This window comes from Lissotriton vulgaris, chromosome 4_1 (assembly GCF_964263255.1).
Source record: "Lissotriton vulgaris chromosome 4_1, aLisVul1.2, whole genome shotgun sequence".
NCBI classification, from domain to species: domain Eukaryota; kingdom Metazoa; phylum Chordata; class Amphibia; order Caudata; family Salamandridae; genus Lissotriton; species Lissotriton vulgaris.
Genome location: NC_141691.1, coordinates 248,913,334 through 248,936,425, shown reverse-complemented (window position 1 = coordinate 248,936,425; position 23,092 = coordinate 248,913,334).

The following is a 23,092-nucleotide window of genomic DNA, read 5'->3' as shown; positions in this document are numbered from 1 at the left end:
AACACACCAGATAGAACACAGCTAGGTAAGAAGATAGAAACACAGAGAAAGGACTAAAGAAAGCAAGAAGCCATATAAAGCTAAGTATGAATTTACAACAAATCTTCCACCCTTACAAACAACACATATGAAAACCTCAAACGCATAAGAAGATAAAGTATGGAAAACACGAAGAAGAAAACATAAAACACTTAGGAGGTCGAAGACCTCATGAACTTCCAGAACAGGGAGAAAAGAATCAGGATCAAGAAGTGAAATAAGATAAAGATCACTATGACCACCTTCTCCCCTTCAAAAGACAAAAATGAAGAGTCAGTCCACTCTCTACATTCTACTATGGTCGAGGTTCAGACAATTGTAATTTGCAGTCTGCAAGAAGATAGTCAAAGTTGACAATCAGCACAATATATACACCAAATCATTTAGGCAGGACTTGTCTTAACACAAATGCTCACATTGGTTACTCAGTTGAGTCTCTCTTGTTGGATGCACTATTACAATACAAAGAAAGGCCCCATTTAATGCATAGACTAACTATGCCTCATCCAAAGAAAAATTCAAGAACAGTACAGTGTAAAGGAACAATGTAATGGTGTGCAGATCGAATTCCTAGTGTGTTAAAAAAGGAGACTAATGAGTGAATTACCGCAAAAGCAGTCACCTCATACAGAAAATGCAGAGAGTCAGAATGAGTAGAGCTGGGTCACAAAAAATGATGAAATTCATTATTTACATTTAAACCCTGATCTACAGCTCTAAGTCTGCATATCCAACGAGCCTCAAGTTGTCTGAGGCAAGTGATTCTATCACCACCACGTTTACCTGACACTACTTTATCAACTGCATGGAATTTAATTTCTTTTTCGTCTGGGTGGTTGTCAGTGATATGTTGGGCCACAGGGCTCCGAAGATCATTATTTTTGATGCTTCTAATGTGCTCCTGAATACGTATTTTAAGACTTCTGGTACTGCTACCAACATAGATCATTTTGCAGTGGCAAATGATTACATAGACTGCAAAGGTGGTGTTACAGTTGATGAACGAGGTAACCTTATATGTCCTGGAGCTGTTATAGTTATAGTCAACCAGTTTGTTTATGCCATGGTCACATACTGAACAATTACCACATACGAAAAAGCCAGCCGGTTTTTCTGTAAGCCATGCAGAACCACTCGTCTTTGGGGGATCTACATAACTTGGGCAGAGAATGTTTTTAATAGTTCTGCCCTTTTTGTAAATGACCTTGGGTTTGTCAGGGATGACACCTTCTGGTAGTATATCCGTTTTTAAGAGGTGCCAGTGTCGTCTCAAGATATTGTATATATGATTACTATACATACCGTATTCAGTTATGAAAGCACATGAATCATGGGGTGCACTGATTTTTTTGTTCGTTTGTTTGAGTAGGGTTTCATGACGCTTCCGTTTTTTGATTTTGTTCTCTGCCCTATCAACATCTTTCTCTACATAACCTCTCGCTAAGAAGTCTTTCTTCATTCTTTGTATCGTGTTTTCAAAGTCAATATCTTCACTACAGTTGCGACGGGCCCGTACCATCTCACCATAAGGAATAGCTACTATGGTGTTTCTGGGATGGCAGCTCTCGGCATGAAGTATGCTGTTGCAGGAAGTAGGCTTTTTATACATTCTGCTTTGAATGCTGCCATCTTTTATGTACAGATGCAGGTCAAGAAACACTATTTCACTTGGGGAGTAGCTCATCGTGAGCTTGATGTTACGGTCATTGCTGTTGAGGAAGTGAAAATAATCTTTCAAACCATCAACACTCCCTTTCCAAATAAGGAAAATGTCGTCAATGTAGCGTACATAAAAAATTATGTCATCCATCCATTGACCAGCACCATGACCCCAGGCATGCTCCATCTCAAACAGCCCCATAAAGAGGTTTGCATAAGATGGAGCAAACCTGGAGCCCATGGCAGTCCCCCGTGTCTGTAAGTACCAATCGTCTTCATGCAAGAAGACATTATTGGTCAAAATTAGTTCGGCCATGTTTAGAAGCATCTGGGTATGTTCTAGATGGCAAGCATTGCGTTTGAAAAGAAAGTGCTTCAAAGATCTCATACCATTCTCCAGCTCTATACAGGTGTACAAGCTTTCCACGTCCATGGTTACAAACGTGAAAAGCTGGTCCTCCCAAGTCACATCCTCTAGTTTACAGAGAAGCTCTCTGCTATCCTGCAAGTATGATGGTAGGTTTTGTACAAAGGGTTGAAGAAAGGAATCAACGTACTCAGCTAGATGTTCCGTGGGACCTCCGTTACCCGATATAATGGGTCTTCCCGGTGGAAATGCTCCACCCTTATGCACCTTGGGAAGGGCATAGATACATGGGAATCGTGAGTTGTCCGCCCTCAGATATCTGTACTCTTGTTCGGATAATAATCCTGATTCTTTCCATTCTACTAACCCCGAGTTGATCTTGTTTTCAATATCTTTAATGGGATTTTTTCGTAATGGGGTATAGCAGGCAACATCATGCAATTGTCTCCTGATTTCATTTGAGTAATCCACAAAATCCATTATAACAATATTGCCGCCCTTGTCAGCCTCACGGACTACCAAGGACGAATCATCACGGATGGTTTGTAAAAACCCGCCCACCCATAAAATCTGAATAATAGACAAAGCCTGGCAACCAGACACTGGAAGGTAAACAAGATCAGGATATTTTGCCAATATTGCTAATAAGGAAGAGACCAAGAGAAGATTGAAGAAATGAAAACCATAAGAATGGGAACCGAAATAAAATAATAAACCCATCCCCCCACCCTGCACCCCTGCATATGGCTATCGCCTAACCCCAACTAGCAGTGTGCCTGTCGCCCAAACAAACTAGATTCTAAAAATAGAAAAGAGAAAGACATGGGGGAGGGCATTTCCGTATGGGCTCCCGGTCCCCTTCCCCCCACCAGAGAAAAGCACCCTCTATGTTGAAAATACAATGTTACAGAAATCACGAAAACAGTAAATTAGGGGGAGCTATAATACACCGCCCAGCCTTCCGTTAGATCAACAGTCGCGAATCTCACATCCATTAAGGCCATAGTACCAACCCCGGTCAATCGAACTCAGCCTTGGCCCTTCCGAACCATCATGCGAACCCCTCCCGGGAGGACAACCACTTCTACAGGATAATCAAAACGCAGAAAGAGTCCAAAAAAATTCAGTCCAACAAAAATCAAAGTTAGTGATTCCTCAAGGACCTCATCAGCACAGAGACGCTCCCTCATGGACGGACAGTTCCATTGTTGTTTTCTCCACGAGCGCGTTGTCATCAAAGAGGGAAAGGATGAAACAGAAGTCCAAAAACAATCACCGACAAGAATCTCTGGGAAGGGAACACCAATCGATTCTCCCAAAGTCAGCAGTGATGGTAGATACAGTAAAATGTTCAAAACACCGGGTTTAGGATTCTCCAGAATACCGACCGAGGGCTTCGGCGCTTCTTGTCGCACGGGGTCCTCGTCCAAAGTCAAGATGGTCACCTTGTAAATCGCAGCTGGCAGCAGTTCTTGCAGTGGAGTAGTGTCCGGTTTCACACACTCCTTCTCAGATATGCCCGTAATCATTTTGTGAATCCAGGCATCCATATGTAAATGAAATGCCCTGATGGCTGCTAATAATGTTCTTAGCGACGGCTCACGTTCCGTTCGGTCCATTTCCCCCCGCACCGTGCCGATCATTTTCACTTCCCCGTGAGAGCCCAGTTTCCCCGGGAGAACAGACATGGGGTGAACGGACGGCCTCGGAGGGTGACTGGTCTGTTCCTGCAGCAGCAAGCTGCACTTCGCTGCCGCGAGTGAAGACCCCGACCCACCAAGCCCCGGCGAGGTGGAAATTGGGTCCGCGGGACAGGGGCCCCCGTCCACAGCCACTATCGTGCCACGTCACTCCTCCCTCGATGTTAATCATTCAGAATGACGGGGCGTGGCCAAGCAGCATGGCCGACAGGACGTGAGCTCCTCCAGCTCCGTCCCGAAGACCGACTGAATCCTGTTGAAAATCCTGCCCGGGCTCTCCTGACTGCTACAAAGCGTGTGGGAGGGGTAGCGGTCACCCCGCCGAGACTCCGGTGACCCGAGGAACTGACCCACGCCCGGCAATCTGCTGTGAGAATCTGGCCTGACTGCTGCAGGGAGCGGAGCCGGCGCCTATCCTCGCGCAACGCCGCAGCTTGGGCCTGCGCTCTTGGGCCGAGTGGCGGCTGTGGCGTGAAGTGACCCCCGGACGGAGCAAATCCTCTTCCGACCCCCTGCGACCTGGCAGGTGCTCCCGGTTTGCGGGCGGGGGTCGGGCATCGGCTGCACGGTGGCATCCCTACGGTGAGGTGAGGAGGGGGACGAGGAGGTGGAGGCGCCCTCCATTTTGAACTGCCATATTGCCCTGGAGGACGGAGGGCTTCCCCTGCAATAGCTGGGGATTGAGCGTCTAGTCGTCGGGGCGCCTTCGCCCGGAGGTGGAACCTGTGCACGCAGCTTGTCCTGGATCCTGTGTGGGGCGCGGGGGTACACACAGGAGGCTCCCGGATACTGGTGGGCCGATCTGGGTCCGGCCCCGGTAGCAGTGCCCACGGAGTTTTGCAGCCTCGGTTCCTCCTCCCGCTGGACCTTATCCTGCACTCGGGGGGGGGGGCTGTTGGACTCTCCCTGCTCCTAAACTCTGGTGGCCATCTCGGGGCGGACTTCTTGGGCCCGTGGACGACCTGTGCCCCTCCCCCACACGCCCGCCATCTTGAGACCGAGGCCGGGCAGCCCCTAGGAAATCGGTGGCGGCTGGGAACCGGGTGCCTCTGTGCGCCGCTCTGCCTGGTGCTGCCGGGGCCCTGGGGAGGTGCACGACAGGAGAAGGTGGTCGGACCCGTGCTTTATCCTGTGCTGTTCACTGTTGGCTGGCCGAGGCCCTGAATCCCAGTCCCCCAGAGGGGTTGGAAGAACGCGAGCGGCTCCTACGCCATCTTGCCTCCTGGATTGTTTGGCCTGCCTGGAGGCCGATTCCTCCCTATCCCTCGAACGCTGTGGTGTGCGCCTGCCCTATTTTGGACTGTGTTGCTCCTGAGAGGCCCTCCCTGACCGGGACGGGAGGTCCCCTGACAGTGGACATGGCGGCCGTTCTGGACGTGGCCCTAAGGCCACCCAACCTAATACAATTGTGCAATACACTACCCCTCGCCTACAGCCACAGAGGATCACGCGCCAGACAGGCGCCGACGTTGAGGCCGGGGACCCGCTGGAGCCGTCCAGAGCAGAACTTCTCAAGGGTATACAGGGCTCGCACTCTGCCCTGGAGCACCAGATAGAGACGGTATCCATTGATGTGAATCTCTTGCGGACGGACCTTCGCAAGGTGGCGGATAAAGTTTCGGATGCGGAGGGCAATATCACACAGCTGCAGGGGGAGGTCGCTGCCCTACAGAAGTCACTCTCCCAACTTACCTCTACTACCCGTGCTTTGGAGAGGCGCGCCGAGGACGCGGAAGGGAGGGCGCGTCGTAGCAACATACGGGTCCTGGGAGTACCGGAGCGCCTGGAGGCGGGGAATCCTGAGCGCTTCCTGGAGTCTTGGATCCGTGAACACCTGTGTCCGAGTGGCCTGTCCAGCGTCTTCATTGTGGAGCGGGCGCACAGAGCTCTGGTGCCTCCTCCGCGACCGGGAGAGACCCCTAGAGCCCTCATTGCGAAAATCCTGAACTATAAGGACCGCGACTGCATCCTTAAGGCGGCGAGGCAGTCAGGGCCACATACGATTGAGAATAGCCGAATCTCCATTTATCCCGACTACACCCAGCAGGTACAAGAACAGAGGAAATCCTACCTGGGAGTCAAGCAAAAGCTACGCGACATGCAGCTTCAGTATATGCTTCTATACCCCGCCAAGCTCAAGGTGCTCTCCCACGGCCGGGCACACTTCTTTGAGACACCGACGGAGGTGTGGGAATGGCTTGAGATCAGAGGAGATGATCTCCCCCTGGGTGAGAGAGGAGGTTCGAGAGACACTTGGGGGACTCGGCCGCAGCGGAGGAGACGTGGCAGGAGAAATCGCCGTTCTGGATCTCGTGGCCCTCCTGAGACTCGACCCACGGTGGGACCGGACGGGGCCATCCTATTGGACGCTGCACCTGAGAGGACTGGCTGGAGCTCAACTGGGGAGGCCACCCCTAATGACATTCTTGTACCGGATACTTTACAGGAGACGCCACTGGGCGCGGACTCTACGGCTCCGGTGATTCCGGAGACTGCTTTACCGGCGCCGGAGCTGGAATGATTCTTGCCCTGCCTGCATTGCCTCCGCTGTGTGCCTGCCTTTGTTGTGTGGTTCCCGAAGGCCCTGCAACTCTTTCCGTTGTGACTTTTCTGTCTTGATGCTGGGGACATTTGGATACTGGTTGGTACCTTGCACTGGGCATTTGGGTTGTCTGGGCTCCGGGTGCTGGGGGGTGTGGGTGGCGGTTCTCTTCCCGCATTGCTAACTCGGCGAAGGAGATATGACCGGGTTCGTATTATAGTTTTGTTGGGTCTTTCGGGGAGCTGGGAGGGTGGGTGGGGGGGTGGTCTGATGTGTGTGAGTGTGGGTGAAGTGTGTGGTATGGGGTGGCTGTGCACGTCCTGGCACTGGCATGGGAAGGGCGGGGTGGCGGTTTTGGTTGTTGCTATCCTATTGCTCGCGGGTGGGGGGGTTGAGGGGGTTACTGCAGAAGTTTTGAATGTTGGGATTGTTGGGGGGTGGGAAAGAGGATGTGACAACGATGACTTTGGCATTCTGCGCATGTTGATTCCGATTGATGGGGTGCTGGTACTACGTGACGCATCCCTAGAATTCTGTGTTGCGAGGGCCTACTGGAGACGGCCGGGGTTGCGCTTGCGATGTGGCCCGATTGGGCGTGATTGTTGGTCATGGGATTTAAATTCTTAACGTGGAATGTGCGTGGCTTGGGTACGTGCACTAAGAGACACAGGGTCCTTACCTTTCTCAAACGCCATGGTATTTCAGTTGCTTGTTTGCAGGAGACCCACCTAGATGAGGACGGTGCGCAGAGGCTGGCCAAGAAGTGGCGAGGCCAGATCTTCCACTCCTCCTATTCTACATATGCTAGGGGGGTATTAATTTGGGTGGCCCCTGGGGTTCCCTGTGAGGTTCAATATATAGATGCGGATGTGGAAGGCAGGTACATATTGGCGAAACTCAGGCTGGACGATAAAGTCCTCCTGATCCTTAATACATACGCACCGAATGTCGATGACCCGACCTTCTTTTCCCAGATGCAGGATCTGGTGGCCCCGAGCCTAGATGCACCCCTCCTTTGGTTCGGAGATTTCAATTGCGTGCTACACCATGAGCTAGACCGTCATCCGCCTAGGGTGGGCACTAAGCCCCGCATGACGGCGCGGCTGCGGGAAGTGATGCATAATATAGGGGCAGTGGATGTGTGGCGTACCTGCCACCCGACACAGAAGCTTTATACATGCTACACCCCGACGCATAATACACATAGCAGGCTAGACCGAGTGCTGGCGGCCAACCTCCCTTCCTATCTTACATTAACGGTTACGCACCAGGCCAGATACCTATCAGATCATGCTCCGGTCACGTGCCTGACACAGTGGCCTGATCGCACGGAGCATCCGCGAACCTGGAGGCTGCCGTCTGACCTGCTTCAGGATCCAGTGACCCGGGACCATGTGGCGTCGTCGCTCTCCGACTTCCTTGAACTCAACTGGGCGGAAAGGGGCTTGTCCTATTCCACCAAATGGGAAGCACTGAAAGCGGTCGTGCGTGGGGCGTGCATGGGTCTGTCGTATGGGGTCAGGAAACAACTGCTTGCTGACTTGCAGGCTGCGGAAGCTGAGCTTCTGCACACTCAAACCCGATCTGATCCAGACGTGTCGGACCTGCGGGCGGAGGGACTTGCCTTGGCGTCGATTAACGACATACTCACGCGGCTCGATAAATTCTCACTGGGCCAATATAGGCAGAGACTGCACCGTGAGGGAGATAAGTCTGGACGCTTATTGGCCTGGATACTTCGCCGTGAGTTTGCGGACGAACGTATAGTGGCCCTGCGGACACCCAGTGGAGGAATGGCACACTCGGAGGCGGGTGTACTCGCGGTCCTGAGGGACCATTTGTGCTCGGTGTATGAGGTTGACCCATCCATTTCTGAGGATGGCTATCACTTATACCTTGAGGACCTCGGTCTGCAGACCCTACCGGAGGCAGCGGCGAAGGAACTGGATGTCAAGATATCGTTGAGTGAGGTAGCCGCGGCAATAGCCGCCCTTCCCCGGGCCAAGGCCCCTGGCGGGGATGGGTTCCCTGCGGAGTTTTATCAGGAGTTCGGGCATACCCTGGCCCCCCTCCTCCTACAGGTCTATAATGAGGCCTTGCGTGTGGGCGCCCTCCCACCTACCTTGAACCAGGGTGAGGTATGCATGATTTTGAAGCCGGGCAGTGATAAAACAGACCCCACGGCCTACCGCCCTATCACCCTGATAAATTCAGACGCTAAAATCCTCACCAAGCTGCTGGCCAATCGCCTTGCCCCACACGTCGCCCAACTCGTCCACCAGGACCAGTGTGGTTTTGTCCCGGGGCGTAATACGGCAATGAATCTGCGTCGCCTAACTCATATTTTACATGAGGTCCTGGGGCGGGAGGTCCCCCATGTCTTGGTTTCCGTTGATCTGGCTAAAGCCTTCAATACAGTGCATTGGGGTTATCTGATGCATGTCCTTTTGAAGATGGGATTTGGTCCGAGTTTTCGCGACTGGATCCGGGTGCTCTACGGAGAGCCCCGGGCCAGGGTGCGCCTGGGGTCAGCCCGCTCTGAGGAGTGGCCACTGGGGAGGGGTACTCGGCAGGGTTGCCCCCTGTCCCCCCTCCTATTTGCTCTCGCAATCGAGCCCCTGGCCGTATCTGCCCGCAGGGAACTGCATGACTGGGGTATTGTGGTGGGGGACACTACTAATGTCATCTCCCTCTACGCCGATGATGCACTATTCTACCTGACCTCCCCGCTGGAGGCTCTCCCCGCTTTACTGCGGCTTTTGGACCGCTTTGGCGCTGCCTCTGGGCTCCGCATGAATGTCAATAAGTCCCTAGTGTTCCCACTGACTCCTACCGTTCCCGATTTAGACGCGGATTCTCGCTACCTGGGCCTGCGGTGTGAACGCATGGCGTTCCGGTAACTGGGTATTCAGGTGGCCGCCTCCGACGATGCTCTCTTGACTCATAATATAGACAAAATACTCGCTGGCCTCCGGAAGTCCATTGATTTTTGGAATACACTCCCGCTCTCCCTCATGGGGCGTCTGGCAGTTGCCAAGATGGTGATGCTCCCCAGAGTACTCTATGTGCTACAAAATACCCTATACCCATTGCCTCCCCGAATCTTTCGCACGCTGAACTCACTGCTCACCTCCCTCCTGTGGGCGGGTGGTCGTAGTAGGGTAGCGCTGCGCACGGTGACACAGTGCTGGGAGGAGGGTGGCCTAGAGGCCCCGAGGTTCGACTTGTACTACTATGCGGCGCAGCTTCTCCTGGCGGCCAGGTGGTTTGCTGACAACGAGAATTGGGAGTTGGCATTGTTGGCGGGTGTGGCCTCGGACAGAGACTTGCAGGAGGCTTTCATGCAAGGCCGGGGCGCCTCTGGTGCTCTGCCCTATGTCGTACGGCACATGGCAAATATATGGCAGCGCTTCGTTGAAAGGGTTCTGCGACGCGCGCCGTTCCACAGGGAGCTATCCATTTGGATCCTGGCCCCGATTCTCAAGATGGAGGCGAATATGTCCTTCCGGGAGTGGCGGCTGGGCGGTTGCGACACCCTCGCAGATCTTTATCCGGACGACTCCTTTGTGTCCTTTGAGAGAGCAGTGGACTCCTTTGGACTCAGGGAGGGCCAGTACTTGCATTACGGATGCCTTAGAGATGTGGCCAGAACGACGTGGCCTCATTTCCCGGAGGCGCCCCAGCTCACTAATACCCTGGACGTTATATTATCCTGTGGTAGGGGTAGACGTTTAGTCTCCCTACTATACTCTGCTATGCGCAGGGACTCCACTCCCCCGGTGGCGCCAGCTTGGGGGGCTTGGGAGGCAGACCTGGGGATCGAATTGGACCCGGCCCAGAGGAAGCGAATTGGATTATTGACTCGTAAGGTTTCCTGCAATGCGCGCTTCAAACTAATTCATTTTAACTTTGTGCATCGCACCTATATGACACCTGTCTCCCTCCACCGCATTTCCTCAGATAGAAGCCATAATTGCCCTAGATGTGGTGCAGTAAGGGCAGGATTCCTTCATCTGGCCTGGGAATGCCCCTTGGTTCATGATTTCTGGCACGAGGTGGTGGGTCGCATTAACCGGATTACACAAATTCGGTTGCAACTTGACCCGCTTCATTGTTTACTGGCGTTAGTTCCCAAACCCAGGAGGAAGGGACTGTCTTAAAAACTGCTTCAACTGCTTTTGGTTCTAGCGAGGAGACGGGTGGCCATTACCTGGATGGGCCAGAGGGCCCCTGAAATACCTCTATGGTTGCGAAATGCCAGGGAATGGGCCTTGGCGGAGGAGACGCCTATGCAGCGCACTCGCAGAGACGTGAAGCTCCAGGAAGACCTGCTCACCTGGAGAGTAATGTGTATCGAGGGGATGGGGGAGGACGATTCGGACGCCACCAGCGCTGAGTTGTTTTCCTCCGCTTCCTCGGAGTCTGGTGAGGGGGGGGGTTGGGTGAGGGAGATCGGGAAGCGATGTAACAGTCTCCTGGGCCATGCTTCCATTCCATTCCATGCTGGATATGTTTGACTTTAGCCGTAATTCCCAGCTGACCGCAGTGTACTGTTATGACCGCGGCCTCCTTGGCCCTTTGCATTTATCTCCTTCTGTGTTCGGATCAGCGCTAGAATTGCCACTCATGGGGGAGGAGGGGGGGTTTGGTAAGGTTTATAGTTATATAGTTTGGTATTGTAACATCAACAAATGGCGTAGTCATTGATACTGTTTAACTGATATTTGATGCATAAGTGCACGTCCTCCTGCTTGATTATGGGTTCACCTTGTCGCCGCCCTGCCTCCGGGATGTGGGCTGTACATGGCTGTGTACTCATTGTGGACCTGGCCTACCTGTCCATATCCTGTCAACTGATTTGATGACTGTATGCTATGTGCCTTATTTGATACTTTCGCCGCAAAAATACATTTAAAAAAAAAAATCATTCAGAATGACCGCCGTCAAAATCGGGCAAAAAAAGGACCTCCGCTGAGGTAGACCGGACCCTGCTTGGTTCTCACGGCCGATGTTGTTCAACTGCAAGCCGGCTGGGTCAAAACTTGAGGCCCCGGCTCTCCTGTTGGACTAGGCCGCAAACTTCGACTCGACACAACTCCGTCAAACAAGCAAATTAAGTTTTCGGGATTGCACCATCGGAGTGCGCATCAGTTCATCCACATGGAGGTTGGGCGTAAAGTCGGGATTAACAACAGGATCATGTGGCAGGGCACGGAGGTCGGCAGAACCGGGAGCCTAAGCAGCCATCTTGTTTGCTAGCGTAGCTCCTCCCCCAGGAGTGTTAGTTTTGTTGTGCCATTTATCAGCTATGTTCTGTAAGTCGTCTGGGGTCTGCCTATTTATGATATTATATAGCAGGCCAATTCAGGGGGTTAATGGCTTATGTAAAGTATTAATCCGGTCAATTTCCCTGAATCCTGAGGCCCCCCCTGCTTTCCTAGACAAAAAGTTAGATACAGACAGATATTTAAATGCGTCTTCTTTTTTTAGTTTGAATCTAACCAATAGCTCAGAAAAAGGGACCAACTCTTCACAAGTGATAAGGTCTCCCAGTTTCAGTATGCCGGCCTTATGCCAGTCTGAGAAGTAAGCCCTGCCGAAGATAGCAGGCAAGCTGCCATTGTTCAGCGTGGGAGTACAGAAGTTGAATCTGCCCAGCCCTAAGAATTTTCGGATACTGCGGAAGGTTTTAAAAGAGTTTAGTAATGTCTTGAATCTCACCCTTTTATAGTATCCATAGGTGGTTTCCCGAAGTAGACAGCCCCTGTACTGTTCTCCCAATAGTAGCTGAAAGGGAGTTGGAAGCCCTAAAGTCTGCCGGGATGGAGCCTCTTTTAACAATTCTGCGCTGAATTGTAAGACCGAAGCCCAATAGTAAAGAGTGATGTTTGGAAAGGACCAACCCCCTCGCTCTTTTGGTAGACAGAGCTGCCTTAAAGCCCTCCTGGGTTGGGAATATGACCAAATAAACTGTGTGAATATTTGTTGAAATTTTTGTAGGTTAGATTTACTGAATTCCAGAGGTATTGTGTGGAAAAAATATAGGAGTTTGGGAAAATATGTCATTTTTATGACATTACATCTGCCAACAAGGGTTAGATGTAGATTGTTGATTTGTTTTAGAGCCCTTTTAGTATGTAATGCCAAGGGGGCAAGGTTGTCTGTGACAATTTCATCCAGATTTGATGAGATAGAGACCCCCAGATATTTGCTAAGCATGGGCGAAATTAGCGAATTCGCGTTCCGACAAATTCACAGATTTCCTTGCGAAATCGAGAAAAAAAATCAGCGAATTCACGAATTTTCCCGCAAAATCGCAGATTTTTTTTGCGATTTGCCCTGGAGTACTTTCTACTGGCTAATCCAGTAAGTGCCCTCTCATTGGGTAAATGTATAGTGCTTTTACTACACTGCAGCTGCGTAAAGGGCCAGAAGATGTGTCTCCAGTGACCATGTGTACCTGTAACACAGGCACACATGGTCACTGGAGACACATCTTCTGGCCCTTTACGCAGCTACAGTGTATTAAAAGCACTATGGGGCAAATTTACAAGCAGCTTGCGCCTCTTTTGCGCAGCAGTTGCATCACTTTTGTGACGCAGCGGCAGCACAAAAGATGCGCCATGGTGCTGGGTATTAACAATGTGACGCATCTGAGAGATGTGTCACGTTGTAAAGCACTGCGCCATCAGGAGGCGTTCCTGCGCAGGAACGCCTCCTAAAAGTGGCTGAGTGAAATCTACAAGATTTCACTTAGTCACTTATAGGCCAATGCTGCGTCAAAACCCTGCGCCTGCTTGAAGCAGCATTGGGGAGATAGGGCCCCCCAGAGCATTGCTGGAGCTGCGTCGCATTTGTGATGCAGCTCCAGCAATGCGCTGCTTTAACGGCACAGATGCGTGACGCATCTGTGCCGTTTTTGCCACATGGTGCCCGCCGCATTGTAAATGCGGCGCACCATGGGTGGCGGAGCTGTGGCGCACAATAACTGCTGCATCCCTGGGGATCCGCCAGTTATTGTAAATCTGCCCCTATACATTTAGCCAACGAGGTAGCACTTACTGATTAGACAGTAGAAAGTACTCCAGTTGAGTAGAGGTATTGAACAAAAAGGTGGCATCTTCGTGGACAAATACGCAGGGCGGAATTCATTCTGCCCCCTGTTAGACTCTTTTTTTGTGCCCTTCTGCCCTCTGTTAGACTAGTTTTTCTGCCCTTCTGCCCTCTATTAGACTCGTTTTTCCCTTGTTTTTCTGCTCTTTTGCCCCCTATTAAACTCGTTTTTGTGTCCTTCTGCCCTCTGTTAGACTGTTAGACTCATTTTTCCCTTGTTTTTCTGCCCTCTATTAGAATCGTTTTTTGTGCCCTTCTGCCTTCTGTTATTCCCTTGTTTTTGTGCCCTTCTGCCTCTGTTAGACTCGTTTTTGTGCCTTTCTGCCCCCTGTTAGACTCGATTTTTGTGCCCTTCTGCCCTGTTAGACTAGTTTTTCCCTTGTTTTTCTGCCCTTCTGTCCTCTGTTAGACTGTTTTTTGTGCCCTTCTGCCCTCTGCATCACCACAACATCACTCAGCGCTACCCCAGCATCACTCAGCACCATCACATTATCACTCAGCACCACCACTTTATCACTCAGCACCACCACAGCATCACTCAGCACCACCACAGCATCACTCAGCACCACCACAGCACCACTCAGCACCACCACAGCATCACTCAGCGCCACCACATTATCACTCAGCATCCCCACAGCACCACTCAGCACCACCACAGCATCACTCAGCACCACCACAGCATCAGTCAGCACCACCACAGCACCAATCAGCACCACCACAGCACCACTCAGCGCCACCACAGCATCACTCAGCAGCACCACAGCATCACTCAGCACCACCACATTACCACTCAGCAGCACCACTCAGCACCACCACAGCATCACTCAGCATCACCACAGCATCACTCAGCACCACCACAGCACCACTCAACACCACCCCAGCATCACTCAGCACCATTCCAGTATCACTCAGCACCACCACAGCACCACTCAGCATCACCACAGCACCACTCAGCACCACCACAGCACCACTCAGCACCACCCCAGCATCAATCTGCGCAACCATTCAACAACAACTGGTTCAAATATGTTCTCTCAATGTTTCACGCTTTATTACAAAAGTCACAAAAAGATGTTAATATTTTACGTCTGTTCTTGGATTTTCGTCACAATAAAATACACTGAACATAATCTTCACAAAATGTATTTACAAAAGTTTAAACTATTGCCATTATAAACTAAAATCACTTTTATTTAGGTATTAATTATTTTAAAAAATTAAAAGCCATTGTAATTTGTAATATCAATACATCTAAGTCACGTAAATACAAAACATGTTGCATTACAAATGCTATAGGTGTCACATTAGCGAAAGTTATAACTATTGGCATTGTAAATGACAAAGCTATTAATTTAGCTATTTTCAAAACCAACACATAAATAAAAAAAATTGTCATTTACAAGACCAATAGCTCAAACTTTCCTAATGCGAGACCTATTGCATTGCAAATGCTTGTTTTTATATCTGTCAGTGACAGGGGCCTCATTGCCTACTTGTAACTATTTTCTGACCCTGCTTCAAGGGTCAGAGCAGGGTCAGAGAATAGTTGCAAGTAGGCAACGAGGCGCCAGGAAGCACTTACAGGCTTACAGCAGCAGGTGCCCAAGTTGAAGTTAATTTCTTTGTAACCCTTTTGTAAAAGGTTACAAAAAATTAGCTTCAACTTTTGCACCTGCTGCTGTAACCCTGTAAGTGCTTGGCTGAAAATGCGTCCCCGCTGATTCGCGGATTTTACCGCGATTTCCCGAGATTCGCCGATCGCGAAATCGCAGGAAATCCGCAAATTCCGCGAGCGTAATGAATTTTCAGCCCATGCTTAATATTTGGCTTTTGGAACTACACTATAATCAGTCCAAGGTACTTGGCTATTGGTTATTATTTGGGTTTTGTTTTGGTTCAGGGCATAGCCATAAAGCCTCCCAAATTTTAGCGCCTCATTTTCAAGGGCCACTATGGTGTTTAAGGGATCAGGTGAAGTGATGGCCAGATCATCGGCGTAAGCCATGATCTTAGTACAGCTGCCTTGTAGGTTGACTGGGAGGATCTCATTATTTCTCTCTATTTGTTTGATAAAGGGGTGCGAATAGAGGGCGAACAGCAAAGAGGAGCATGGGCAGCCCTGTCTGGTGCCCAGGGAGATTTCAAACTACCCGGTAAGTTGTCCATTAACGGAAACACAAGCTGGTGGTTTTACATAAAGGGCTTGCACTGCCTGCGTGATCCTTGGCCCGAATCCCATTCTCTTTATGACTGCCCACAGAAATTGCCAGGAGACCCGATCAAAGGCTTTCTCAGCGTCCAAGAGTGTAAGTGACATCGGGTCTCCAGCAGCCTGTGCAGCATCAAAAAGAGTAATGGCCCTCCTAACATGCTCTGTTTTTTAGTTTTTTCGGGATAAACCCATGCTGCCACTCTGAGACCAACGATTCGACCACTAAAGAGATTCTGTTGGCTAGCACTTTGGAAAAAATCTTTGAATCACAGTTAATGAGCGTTATTGGTCGATACGAACTCATCTCTTTTGGAGATTTATTCTTTTTTGGGAAAATAGTTATTCTGGCCATGGACCAGGATGCTGGTGGTAAAGTCCCATTGAAGATAGATGTTATTACTTCTATAAGAATTGTCTTAATTTGTGGAGCGAAAATCTTATAGAACTCTACTGGGATTCCATCCAGCCTAGTAGCTTTCCCATCAGGCAGGCTATTAAGGGATTCCAGTATCTCGTCCCATGTAGGAGTTATGTCTAGAATTTCACTATCCTCTAAGGAAAGAGAACTGAGGTTGATCTCGCTAAGGTAGTTGGTGGTCTCATTAGCGATTAGGTCACTGGGACCATGGTTCTCCTCTGTATAGAGCTTGGAGTAAAAGTCCTGAAATCCCTTTCTTATGTGATCTATGTCGTTAGTCTCTTCCCCTGAAGGAGTTTAATTGCACGTATCTCATTGCAGGAGACCTGTTGTCTGGTCCTAACAGCCAGATGATGCCCGATATTGTCACTGCACTCATAATTTTTCTCTCGGGTGCTTGCCCATTTTGCTGCAGTTTTTTCAGCAAAATTGCCCCAATTTCGGCTCTAACCAGCACTACCTCTTTCTGTACTGTCTCAATGTCTTGTCTTGTTTGAATGCAGTGAGTCAATTTGGTTTCGGCCACCCTTAGCTTCCCCTGTAGGCTACTTATCACCGTTTTCTCTTTTTTATTTTTACGCACTGAGAGTCCGAGAGTCTCACCCCTGATCCCAGCTTTTAAAGCGTCCCAGCCTGTCATAAGAAGGGCAGAGCCAACATTAATCTCCAGGAATTCCTCTAGCCACCCTTGTTTATGTGTTTTGTACAGCTGTTCCTGTAGTAAAGATTTTTCAAAACTCCAGGAGGAGGCCTCTCTAGCTTTCCCCAGACCATTAATGTTAATGATAAGGGAATTATGGTCGGCCATTTCAATAGTAACAATTAACAATTAACAATCTAGAATCATTTATTAGCAGTTATGATATGGGACACCATTCCAAACTGCTGGAGAGGGAGCATCCAAATTCCCATCTGCAAAAAAGGTGATAGTACCCATCCAGAAAGCTAAAGGATGATTGTATTGATGGATATTTATGACAAGACTTTTGCAAGGTACCTCTTAACCTTTTACGCCCTGAGTCTTTCTCCCCCTGAGCAAAGCTCCTTTTTTGATGTTTAGGGAGTGGGTGTCTAAGCCTTCATAACATTTTTCCACATAATTATTCAAGCCAAATGTGTGCTCCTCTTATCCCACATGCTGACAATTCTAAAAGTACCATAGTTTGCAAATGTAATCTATGAAATTCACTTGATATAGCAATGTGGGTAGCTGCATTATTAAAACCCAGTATCAGATGGCATCCATGGAGACCTACCAAACCCAAACATTTCTGAAAATACCCTGTGAAGTCCAGGATGATGAAACTTGCGTGTATCTCACTAAGAGTCTTATCTCAGAATGCCTTGTAAACATCAAACAGTCACAGATGTTCCTCACATTTCTCTGAGAGACTGTTCCAGAATTATGGGGATTGACCACATTCCTACCACTCAGTGTTCCTATGCTTCTCTGATAACTAGAAAAAATCATGATTTTTCTTTTGAAATTCACGTTATGGCAATGTGGGTAGCTGTGGTATTTGGGCATGGTATGAGCCGGCACTTCATGAAGTCTACCGATCACTATAGACTTGGATGAAGTCACTTTCACTACATGTGATGTCTGCACACATGGCGCACCACGTGCAATAGATAGTGAAAGAAAAACATGTTGTTCTGTGAGGAAAGCTCTTTCCTTGCAGCTTGAGTTTTAATTTAAAAAGGGAAAGGCCTCTGGTGTAAGCAACAAAGGTATTTCCTTCCCTTATGTGGAGAACAAGACTTTCCAGACATCCGCACTGGGAAGGTAGTGTGGAGGATGTAAGCATCCCATCCTCCACATCCAAAGGTATAATGATTCTTGAGGATTGAGAGAACAGAGCCGATATACTAACAAACATGAAATAGGCTTTGTTAAGTACAACACTACCAGAGATGGGTGCCTACTTCTAAAATTGTTAGTGGAAAATTGTCATTGTGAAGCAAAAACTTACTTGAATGTTTCTTATACCGATTTAATAACCATATTTCACTCTATAAACAGGACTATATTATGGAGTAAGCTTATGGCAATACTATCACTACAACTGAATTTAATTAGTGGAGATTGAGATGTTGTCTAAAAAGACAATTCAACAAAATGGGCTTGAACGTTACATATTGGCAGGGGCATAGTTTAAGGAAGGGTGTTTGGGGTGTGACATCCCCCAAATAAATACAGTTTTGGCATGGAAGTTGGGTCTGTAGACCATGAGTCGAGCCTGCTATCTCTGTGTCAGTTTTTCTTGTGATACTGATTTGACTAAGAGATTTTAACATGTGATTGTTTTGGATCAGGAACTTAAATATATTTAGGCCCAGATGTACAAAGGTGTGTGGCATCGGGAGGCATCACTTTTTTGACATAGCCCGACACAAAATCCTTTTTGGTATTTACAAAGCAAAAAAAAAAGGAAGAAATAAGAAAAAGTAAAGCAATGCAGAGCATTGTGCTGCTTTGTATTACTTTGTGACTGGTTCCATGTGTGGTGCATCCACCCATAGATTTTGATGAAAACCTGTATTTATATAGGACCAATTTTACAAAGATGTTGCAACTGGGTCGTGCTATTTGTTGGACTCAGCTTTGACACAAACCCTTTTTCGATATTCTAGGGTTCGGGTCTGGTGGCTCAGTGGGCTAATGCATCCACTGCAGGGGCCGGTGTTTGACCTCATGGTCACAGGTTCAAATCCTGGCGGGTACACTCAGCCTTTAATCCATCTGATGTCGATAAAATGAAGACCATTGAGTTGGGCAACAACGAAAATCTATTATTCGGCGCCAAGATACCCAGTTAGTGGTGAATGTGCACTTTACAAATACACATGTTATTTACAAAGCCACACAAATGCCGATTTGTAAGGCCTAGTGAGAAAAAGTAACACGTACAGAATATTGTACTAATTTGCATTACTTTGGGTCGAGTAGGCATTCTGTGGGTGAAGCCTGGCCATTCGTATGCATCCACCCATAGATTTTGACACAAAACCAAGAGTTGCAGACATGGGTTTGCACCATAATTTTCTACACAAAAACTATCCTGACCATAAATCAGGCATCTTTCCACTATGGTACAAGGGTACCTGTGTTTTCGCTAGGCAGACCAAAGTGTGCCAGTGCATGGAGAGAGCAGATTTGCTCAATTTCTTTGAAGAGATGGCACAGGTATGTTTGTTCTCGTGAGGTGACGCAACGCATTGCAGCAACTTTACTTCTTTTTAAATGTACCCCTTAATGACCAATTTACCAAAGAAGTAGCACGTTGGATGGAACTTCTTGAATGGATAACAATTTGCTATCTTTTAGAATTAATAAATATTGATAATAGTAGGCATGGGAAGGTTTTCAGGCATACTACTGGCGATGAAACACCCAAAAGGTGATGGGATGAATGCTTGCAAATAGTCCAACTAATGTCAATCCTTTGGGTAGTATTCCAAACTATAGTTATTTTACCTACTGTGCCACTTTAGAAAGAGGCCTGGTTTAGGACTTATCAGATGGAGAAAAGTCGGGCAGGCTAGCAAAGGACTTTACTGCCTTTACTTTGCAAGCCATAGTTAGAGATGTACGCCAGCTTAGCGGACATCTCTCTGCATTGGCAGGAACCTCCATCATGGAATTTCCTGTCAATACACCAAAGATTAAGGGACACCTCTGTCAAACATGACAGTGGACCATCAAACTTTTCAAAAGTTTTTAATTTTTCGAAAACAAACTTCTAAAGCAGGGGTGTAAAAAAAAATTAACAATTATCCCACATACTGTTTTTCTCCCACGGTGTTGGGGTCATTTTTTTTATCACTGTACCACACTATGAGGATATACCTGCTAGTGAGAGTAAGTAAAAAAAAATCTGACCATCCACGCAAAAAAGGGAGGACATATGGACGAATTGTGTATGGTGACAACTATTTCGTTGAGGCGTCAAAGGAAGTTTTACAATGACAGAGTACGTTTTACTCTGTCAGTGTAAAACTTGAGGTCCACCCAAATCAAAATTGGATGGGCAAACAAACCTTGCATTTAAAGGATAAGGTACTCTGTCTCCTTCGCGACATACTACCTATCTGCAAACTCTGAATCAGCCCTAGAAGCCCACCTAATGCAAATCAGTGGTGATCCTGCTCCTCATGGAACAGTCCATCCTGAATCTTGGTCACCTCACACATTCACCCTGTGGCCCAATGCATTTTAAGTTGTGAAATTTGAGATTCACAACCACTGAATCTCATTAAGTTTTCCCCTTGCTTATTGGTGCCTTTTTTGTTTGCTATATACATTGCAGATAAGCCATAAGCTTTAGACCAAGTGCACTTTTGGAAACCCAAGCTGCATTGGTAGACTATACAAAGCTTGTACTATTCAGATAACATGATTCTATTTGAACTCATGCTAACAGCTTTACAACAGGTTGTAGATGCATTTGGCCAGTAATGTAAAAACTAACCAGCTAAAAACCAATCAGGTAAAAACTAACGTAATGGTGTTTAGGAGGCACACCAATCTGAACTTAATTTGGATTGTCACCATTGTTCTCTATAAAAAGCACCAGATTTAATATTTTCGGAGTAATATTCTGTGATGACATGTCATTTATTATCATATTGCTTCTGGTATTGGGCTGCAAGGAGGGTCACTGGATTGTCAAGGAAACTACGTGAAAGTATGGACCTCAAATCAATCAAAGTTTTAGGAGAAACGTGAGTTAAAAATAGCAAGCCTGTAATTGTATGGTTGTGAAGTACTGCAGGAACTTTTTTTATATTGTACATATTTACACAAATAAAATCCAGTCAATAGAAATGAGCTTTGGATGAGACTGGTGCAAGACACTCCAGGATTTGCCTTGGGGTTGGACCTCAGGGTGGCAGCTGCAGTATTTAGACTAGGCAATCACTTTATAACAGCAAGAGTGTACCATTAGCCACACAATACAAAAAAAACATACTAAGCCAATCATGCTGCCCTTGGTATGTTAATGTATAATTCATTACTTTGGGATCCAACATAAGATAACAGATTGTAAGCTTGAGTGATTTAACCTGGAAAAAAGAATTATGGATGTCACAAAATATATAAACTATGAATCTAATCTACAAACCTGCATAAGAGTAAATAGTTAAAACCAATCAGAGTGGACTTCTTCACCATTTGATCAAAATACATGTTGCAATATATATATATATATATATGAATATCCACATAAATTCATGTGTATGCACTTCAAAAGATATCATGCTTAGATATATCACATTAACACGAGGCTTGGAGCTCCAAAGGGCTTCCTATCTTACCTTGACTGGACAAGCTTCTACAAGCTATTCTGTACCCCTTTACAGGTCACTTCGCCTGTCCTGACTACATGATAATGTCTTAATCTGATTGTTCAAGTTGCTTACACAGTGCTGAGCCAGTCTTTCTGGTCTGCCCATATCTGGCTGTTTATTATTTGCATGGTGCAGACATTGCACATCCATGTTAGTCATATTTGGCTTGGTGTCTTATTCTAGTGCAGCTGACATGACATTACTAAACTATATAGCACCCAGAAACCAGCCACTCTGGGAAGAAGCGGTCTGAGAGCCCCTAAGGCAGGAGATCTGACTTCTTCCTTGCTAATTAGCAATGATGCATGCTTGTGGTACCAATAAATAAATGTCACCCTGTTTCTGAGCAAACCTGCTATGTCTGGGGAGTTTCATTCATTTCTCTTGGGAGGGTGCCAGTATTTCCCCATCAAAATGGTGTCAGAAGTGGGATATTTGAGGACTGTGATATCACCAGTTGGTAAGTGAGGTGTAAGCTAAATACCTAACTTGCCTTGCTACAAATGACCTTTCAGACTTTCAAATGCGTATTTAACACATAATATTAATAAAAGGGGCATTAACTGGCATTTAAAATAGACAGTCTGTAGAGAATGTTTTTTTTAAATATTCGCTCTATCAATACTCTAATTGATATGTGGCATGCACTGCAGGAGGGCCTGGGTTAGATAATAATTTATGTGTACCTACACATATAAGAAGTAGTGAATCAGGTGACTGATAATAACTAAGTTACTTTATGTCAATAAATATTGACAAATGGCTAAACTCTTCGGGGGTTTTATAAAAATCCATTGCAGGAGACCCTATGCTAGGATGGGGTATTGATTTTACCCACAAAAAGAAACCCTCCCAGAATATTGTGAGCGGAGTTCTGATTGGTGGATTGCACCGGAACACAGGGAAATGATTTTAAAATATGCGTAGTTATGTCATGGATGAATGACTGCATTTGAATAAGGTTTTGATCATCAGTTCTGGACCTCTATGTTTCCTTGAAATTTTTCTCTGATTTATATAAAAAATGGAGCTCATTAGTGCATGAGAGAAGGAAATTGGTTTTATATGTGATGTCTTTAGCTAGTCCATAACTGTTGATTTCCCTCTTTTTAACTCATTCTATCCACTACCTAACAGCTTTTCCCTTGTAGGAGACCTTTTGAATTTATCTTTCAGGGTGTAATGCACATTGTGAGTAAAAAGCAAATTTTACAAGACCGGATCTCAGATGAAAATCATGGTATGCTCACTAGAAAGCTGTTTAAAAAACCGTCAGGAGAGTAAAATTCAAATGGAGGTAAGAACATGAATTTTATAAAATATGTTAAGTGGCTGCACTCTACTATGGACAGTGAAGCTGTGATGCTTCAAGTATTACATTGACACAATAATAAAAAAAAAACTCGAGGCTCAATTGCCTAGCATTCCATATAAAAAGAGGATGGACTTTGCATACATTGTCTTGTATTTCATAGAAGATAGTTTGTGTTCGTTTCTACATAATTGATGTATTGAAAGGGGTGTGGAATTTAATAAAATATCTACTTGTCCATGGGGCAGGTTGCTTCATATATTTACTTGTCCTATAACAAAATACACTTGTCCCTTTTGTGCCATGATATGCTGCGACAAATTATGAGAGCAATCGCATTATATGAGAGTTCTGATATCACATCTCTGATTATGCCAG